Source organism: Artemia sp. Qi Xiang Cuo, chromosome 8 (assembly GCF_049724085.1).
Source record: "Artemia sp. Qi Xiang Cuo chromosome 8, ASM4972408v1, whole genome shotgun sequence".
Classification (NCBI taxonomy): domain Eukaryota; kingdom Metazoa; phylum Arthropoda; class Branchiopoda; order Anostraca; family Artemiidae; genus Artemia; species Artemia sp. Qi Xiang Cuo.
The window spans coordinates 516,273-523,491 of NC_142801.1; the positions used below are offsets into that span (position 1 = coordinate 516,273).

The window sequence follows — 7,219 nt, forward strand, 5'->3', positions numbered from 1 at the left end:
TGAACCTGAAAGTTTGTTCCCTGACATGTTGAATCTGAAAGAATAATTTTCATGTCGATGAACTATTCTAAAGAATAAAAACGGTTGAGGCTTAAGATATTTATTGCTTTAACATAACTGTGCATAAACATCATAATTTTTCGTCTAATTGTCTGTGTAAGTTTTTATGTGCATGTAAGTTTTTGTGTGCATGTAAGTTTTCGTGTGATTGTGTAAGTTTTTCTGTGTGTGTGTGTGTGTGTGTGTGTGTGTAAGTTTTTGTGTGTGTGTAAGTTTTGGCGTGTGTGTAAGTTTTAGTGTGTGTGTGTGAGTTTTCGTGTGTGTGTGTAAGTTTTTGTGTGTGTGTGTGTGTACGTTTTTGTGTGTGTAAGTTTTTGAGTGTGTTTATGTTAGTTTTTGTGTGTGTTATCTTTTGTGTGTGGGTGTAAGTTTTTGTGTGTGTGTGTGTGTGTGTAAGTTTGTGTGTGTGTGTGTGTGTGTGTGTGTACGTTTTTGTGTGTGTAAGTTTTGGCGTGTGTGTGTAAGTTTTTGTGTGTGTGTAAGATTTTGTGACGAAATTCTTTAAGCGTTTAGGGTTAACTTACCTTTTTTGGGATGAGCATTTAGGGTTCTCTTACATGCTGAACCTGAAAGTGTAATTTCAGAGAAATTCTTTGGGCGTTTAGGGTTAACTTACCTCTTTTTTGGGATGAGCAATTAGGGTTCTCTTACATGCTGAACCTGAAAGTTTGTTCCCTGACATGTTGAATCTGAAAGTATAATTTTCATGTCGATGGACTATTCTAAAGAATAAAAAAGGTTGAGGCTTAAGATATTTATTGCTTAAACATAACTGTGCATAAACATCGTAATTTTTTGTCTAATTGTGTGTGTAAGTTTTTGTGTGCTTGTTAGTTTTTGTGTGCTTGTTAGTTTTAATGTGATTGTGTTAGTTTTTGTGTGTGTGTGTGTGTGTGTGTGTGTGTGTGTGTGTGTGTGTGTGTGTGTGTAAGTTTTTGTGTGTGTGTAAGTTTTGGCGTGTGTGTGTAAGTTTTCGTGTGTGTGTGTGTAAGTTTTCGTGTGTGTGTTAGTTTTTGTGTGTGTGTGTGTAAGTTTTTGTGCGTGTGTGTAAGTTTTTTTTTGTGTGTGTGTAAGTTTTTTTGTGTGTGTGCGTAAGTTTTTGTGTGTGTGTGTAAGTTTTTGTGTGCATGTAAGTTTTGTGTGCATGTAAGTTTTTGCGTGTGAGTTTAAGTTTTTGTGTGTGTGTGTGTAATTTTTTGCGTGTGTAATATTTTGTGTGTGGGTGTAATTTTTTTTTGTGTGTGTGTAAGTTTGTGTGTGTGTGTGTGTGTGCATGTAAGTTTTGGCGTATGTGCATGTATGTTTTCGTGTATGTGTGTGTGTAAGTTTTCGTGACGAAATTCTTTAAGCGTTTAGGGTTAACTTACCTTTTTTTGGGATGAGCATTTAGGGTTCTCTTACATGTTGAACCTGAAAGTGTAATTTCAGAGAAATTCTTTGAGCGTTTAGGGTTAACTTACCTTTTTTGGGATGAGTATTTAGGGTTCTCTTACATGCTGAACCTGAAAGTTTGTTCCCTGACATGTTGAATCTGAAAGTATAATTTTCATGGCGATGGACTATTCTAAAGAATAAAAACGGTTGAGGCTTAAGATATTTATTGCTTAGACATAACTGTGCATAAATATCGTAATTTTTTTGTCTAATTGTGTGTGTGTGTAAGTTTTTGTGTGCTTGTAAGTTTTTGTGTTCATGTTAGATTTAGTATGCATGTGTAAGTTTTTGTGTGTGTGTGTGTGTGTGTGTAAGTTTTTTTGTGTGTGTGTAAGTTTTGGCGTGTGTGTGTGTGTGTAAGTTTTCATGTGTGTGTGTACGTTTTCGTGTGTGTGTGTGTGTAAGTTTTTGTGTGTGTGTGTAAGTTTTGTGCGTGTGTGTAAGTTTTTTTTTGTGTGTGTGTGTGTGTGTAAGTTTTAGTGGGTGTGTGTAAGTTTTTGTGTGTGTGTGTAATTTTTAGAGAGTGTGTGTAAGTTTTTGTGTGCATGTAAGTTTTTGTGTGCATGTAAGTTTTTGCGTGTGGGTGTAAGTTTTTGTGTGTGTGTGTAATTTTTTGTGTGTGTAAGCTTTTGTGTGTGGGTGTAAGTTTTTGTGTGTGTGTGTGTAAGTTTGTGTGTGTGTGTGTGTGTGTACGTTTTTATGTGTGTAAGTTTTGGCGTGTGTGTGTAAGTTTTTGTGTGTGTGTAAGCTTTTGTGACGAAATTCTTTAAGCGTTTAGGGTTAACTTACTTTTTTTGAGATTAGCATTTAGGGTTCTCTTACATGCTGAACCTGAAATTGCAATTTCAGAGAAATTTTTTGAGCGTTTAGGGTTAACTTAACTCTTTTTTGAGATGAGCATTTAGGGTTCTCTTACATGCTGAGCCTGAAAGTTTGTTCTCTGACATGTTGAATCTGAAAGTATAATTTTCATGGCGATGGACTATTCTAAAGAATAAAAAGGTTGAGGCTTAGGATATTTATTGCTTAGACATAACTGTGCATAAATATCGTAATTTTTTTTGTCCAATTGTGTGTGTGTGTAAGTTTTTGTGCGCATGCAAGTTTTTGTGTGCATGTAAGTTTTCTTGTGCATGTGTAAGTTTTTGTGTGTGTGTGTGTGTGTAATTTTTGTGTGTGTGTAAGTTTTGGCGTGTGTGTGTAAGTTTTCGTCTGTGTGTGTAAGTTTTCGTGTGTGTGTAAGTTTTTGTGTGTGTGTAAGTTTTTGTGCGTGTGTGTAAGTTTTTGTGTGTGTGTAAGTTTTTGTGTGCATGTAAGCTTTTGTGTGCATGTAAGTTTTTGCGTGTGGGTGTAAGTTTTTGTGTGTCTAAGCTTTTGTGTGTGGGTGTAAGTTTGTGTGTGTGTGTGTGTGTGTGTTTAAGTTTTTGTGTGTTTAAGTTTTTTGTGTGTGTGTGTGTGTGTAATTTTGTGTGTGTGTGTGTAAGTTTGTGTGTGTGTGTGTTAGTTTTTGTGTGTGTAAGTTTTGACGTTTGTGTGTTAGTTTTAGTGTGTGTGTGTGTGTAATTTTTGTGTGTGTGTGTAAGTTTTTGTGCGTGTGTGTGTGAGTTTTTTTTGTGTTCAGTCATATTAAGATACGTAAAAAAGTTAAAAAAATACCATGTTAAAAATTCAAGAAAGTATTTACGAAATGGGGAGGTGACTCTTTGAGGTTGGAAAATGGGTTTAGGAATGACATTATGAAAGGAACTTGTTCAGAAAAGATATAATAAAGCCTTAAAAAGTGTTATAATGGGGGGCTCAGGAGCCTTTGGGGATCCGGGGGCCCTTTGGGATTGGGTGGTCTTTTGGGAGCCCGGGGGACCTTTGGGGACCGTGGGGCCTTTGGGGCCCAGGACCGGCGTTGGGGGATCGGGGGCCCTGGAGGATTTGGCTGGACTTTGGGGCGCCGTGTGGACCTTTAGGGCCTGGGGACGGACCTTTGGAGGCCCGAAGAGTGCGTTGGGGGGGGTGGGGGGGCCCTTGAGGACGGGGGTGGGACTTTGGGGGCTCGGGTAGGGCCTTTTGGGGTCTGGGGGCCCTTGAGCGCCAATTGGTCCTTTGGGAGCCCGGTGGACCTTTGGGGACAGGGGAAGGGCCTTTGGGAGCCCGGGGAGTCTTTGAGGTCGGGGTGTTCTTTGGGAGCTTGGGGGGGCCCTTTAGGACCGGGGGCTTCCTTCGGGGTTGAGGTATGGGGGATTGGAACCCTTTGGGGTTGGGGTTGGGGGATCGGACCCCTTTGGGGTTGGGGTAGGGGGATCGGAGCCCTTTGGGGTTGTGGTAGAGGAACTCACAACACTATTCAAATGGAACTTATGTATTATAAGGACCACGGATTTTGACCCTCAAATCCTCTTCTAAAATCTCTTCATAAATCATATTTTAAAATGTCTCTAACTGTTTCGCCGAAATAATTCCCTAAAATAATAATATGTTCTGAAAAGATATAATAAAGCCTTAAAAAAGTATTATAATGTGGGGCTCAGGAGTCTTTGGGGGTCCGGGGGCTCTTTGGGAGCCCGGTGGACCCTTGGGGACCGGGGGAGGGTTTTTGGGGGTTCGAGGGGGCCTTTTGGGTGTCTGGGGGGCCTTTGAGGATCGGGGAGGGCCTTTAGGGGTCCGGGGGACCTTTGGGGACTGGTGGAGGTCCTTTGGGGGTCTGGGGGACCCTTGAGGGTCGAATGGTCCTTTGGGAGCCCGGTGGACCTTTGGGGACCGGGGGAGGGCCTTTGGGGGCCTGGGGTGAGCCTTTGGGGGTGTGGGGCCCTTTGGGAGCTTGGGGGGACCCTTGAGGACCGGGGGCTTCCTTCGGGGTTGAGGTAGGGGGATTGGAACCCTTTGGGGTTGGGCTAGGGGGATTGGTGCCCTTTGGGGTTGGGGTAGTGGGATCTCACAACACTGTTCAAATGGAACTTGTGTACCACAGAGTTTCACCATTAAATTCTCTTCTAAAATCTCTTCAAAAATCATATTTTATAATGTCTCTAACTGTTTCGTCGAAATAGTTCCATAAAATAGCTAAAACGGTTTCGCCAAAATTATCCCCAAACGGAATTTCAACATGTTTCTTTTGTTTGGCATCCCTGCGCTGGCTTATTTCAATTATTTGGAAACCTTTTCGCGTGCTAAGATCAAAACATTTGCTCGGAAACGATTCTTCTGGAAGAACTCCAGACATTAATAAACTTCGCGCCGGAGACAATTCAAACAATCATGACATCATGTGTGATCTAGCTGTTTCTCGGAAACATTTCTGTTCGAAATCCAAAGACATTAATTAACTTTACGTTATCTGTCAGACATTAATTAGCTGTTTCCCGGGAACTCATAACATTTGGCTCGAACAACAAATATTGGAAACACGCGATCTCTCGGAAACTCATATCATTTGCATTGAACAACAAATATTGGAAACACGCAATCTGACTGTTTCCCGGGAACTCATAACATTTGGCTTGAACAACAAATATTGGAAACACGCGATCTCCCGGAAACTCATAACATCTGCATTGAACAACAACAACAACATTGACCCCATTAACCACGTGTTCTCCCTAATGACTATCGCGTGCTCAAAACAACAACAACAACATTGACCCCATTAACCACGTGTTCCCCTTATGACTCTATCGCGTGCCCAAAACAACAACAATAACATTGACCCCATTAACCACGTGTTCTCTCTAATGACTCTATAGTCCATGAAAGTGACAAAGTTCCTGTTTTTTCATTCTCACTGACAAAATCCATAAAACCATCAAATAAATCGACCTACACAGATAACCATCCATGAAAACAGACATAAATGTGACAAAGTTCCTGTTTTTTCATTCTCACTGACAAAAATCATAAAACCATCCATAAATGTGACAAAATTCCTGTTTTTCAAATTCTCACTGACAAAAACCATAAACCACGTGGTTCGTCCCGGAGTAGCGCCCCCATCTCTACTCATGCCATAATCCGGCATACCCCTATATAGTGCCACCAAGTTCATTCAAGTTCATTTAATTTCTCAATAAATCACTACAAGACAAAATAACACTTTTACAATATGAATCAATGGAAAACAAAATATTTACAGAGGGTGCCTACACAGTGAGTTATACTCGAAAACAGGCACCCTAAAAAAAAATAAAAGAAATAATAATAATAATAACAAATGATGAAAAGAAATGATAATACACTAGATATACTGGGAAGAAAATGAGACACCACACTGAACCCACCGCCCACACCTCAAATCAATAAATTACCACATAATTAAATAATAATCAACAATTGCACCGGCCAACATGACTTCAAATAAATGAATAGTTATCTATAATTACTTATTAGATATAGTTTGAATTTAGCTTTAGAAACTGGAATAGAAAAACGCGAATCTATATTGCTTTCATAAATATTCCAGAACTTTATTATTGAATTTTTAGGAGAAAATCTGGATCTTTCAGTTCGGATTCTAGGGCAAGGTAACTTGGCTGAACGTCTTAAACAATAATTATTATGGACCAAAGAAACTAAAGAGAAGTTACTAGAATTTAAAGCCAATGGTAATAATTCTTTTATTTGTTTTAGTCTGAAAAGGACACAATTTGTAGTAAGGACCAGTTCAACTCGAAATATTCTTAAAAATGTATAACGACTCTTATTAGATGATTCGTTAGGGAGGGTCGATGGGGAAGGACGTAGCGCTTTTAACGTAAAAAGTTAATGAGTTTGAGGAAGTTGATGGTGGTTAATTATAGATTTGAAAATATTTAAATAATCAACCGGAAATTACTTAAAATAAGAAAGTAGTATGGATTAGTAAACTGACTTAAAAGCTGGGACAGGGAGGTGGAATTTTAGATACCGCAGTAACCCCACATTCCTTCCTAGCTGCATCCTTAGCCTATCAAGATGAAGTTTCCAAGATAAATTTTCATCAACCGTTAGCCCTAGATACTTGCCAGACTCTTACCTTGCAATGGTAACTAGTTCTCCGTTAAAACGGACAGATATTAGGGAAATCGACGGTACGGCATGAGAAATTCGAGAGAAGATAATAAAATGGGTTTTCGAAGAGTTTAACACCATGAGGTTGTCGGTAAATCACTGCAATAGTTTCTTTAGACCAAACCAGAGGTTTTTTCTGACGGATGATTCTTCTGTACTTGTGACAGAATTAGCTGTGTCGTCTGCGAATAGTAAAGCAAGTCCATCATTGGTGATAGTGTTCAGAAGGTCATTGGTGTATATTAAAAATAGTAGTGGTCCAAGAATTGAACCTTGTGGTACTCCTACCTTTTCAGAACATGGAGCTTTTACCGATCTTACTGCACCTCCATCCACAAATTGATTCCGCCAATGGAATAAACATAAACAAAATCCAAAATATCCAAAAAATAAAAATATATACCCCAGAAAATTTTTTTCAAACATTCTTAACCAACCTTCAAATAACACTGAGAGCCGAACTTCAACCGATTTAAATACAAACAAATAAATAACACTAGTCCTCCACCCGGAACAATTTCACTTTCACTCAGATTCTAAGAATTAAATTCCACCATAATCTTTACCACAAGTGTCGCAATCCCACCCTCAACAACCGGGAAGATAAACCAATTCCGTCAACAAGTTTCCGTAAAATATCATTCCAGATATCTTGATAACTTTTATTATACTTATGTAAAAGCTGATTATA

At 39.3% G+C, this 7,219-nt stretch overlaps 1 protein-coding gene across 1 annotated transcript in view; it reads right to left on the reverse strand.

Moving 5' to 3' along the window:
* Nucleotides 1-6,959, reverse strand: part of LOC148949049 (uncharacterized) — a 28,298-nt gene extending 21,339 nt beyond the window's left edge. The window contains exon 1 of the mRNA XM_089092808.1: nucleotides 6,932-6,959. The gene's annotated coding sequence lies outside the window, so the exon portion shown is untranslated. The remainder of the gene's footprint in view (nucleotides 1-6,931) is intronic.
* Between the last annotated feature and the right edge of the window lie 260 nt (nucleotides 6,960-7,219).